The following is a 229-nucleotide window of genomic DNA, read 5'->3' as shown; positions in this document are numbered from 1 at the left end:
TACAAATATAAATTTTTGGATTTGTTCCAAAATTGACCATAGATAAATTCCCCTTTTGATTTGGGAGTATTGACTACACCCCTAAGTCTGAGCTTCGTGGTACTCTTACCGAGTAACATGTCAGATCCAGGGCATCCCACAATTGGATTGACTGGGATGACAGTTTCTCATTCCGAATCTGTAAAATCATAATTTTGATCAAATCACACATCGCAATATACTAGGCCTT

The sequence above is a fragment of the Salvia hispanica genome, chromosome 1 (genome assembly GCF_023119035.1).
Source record: "Salvia hispanica cultivar TCC Black 2014 chromosome 1, UniMelb_Shisp_WGS_1.0, whole genome shotgun sequence".
In the NCBI taxonomy this organism is placed as follows: Eukaryota; Viridiplantae; Streptophyta; class Magnoliopsida; order Lamiales; family Lamiaceae; genus Salvia; species Salvia hispanica.
Note: the sequence above shows the minus strand (reverse complement) of the source record.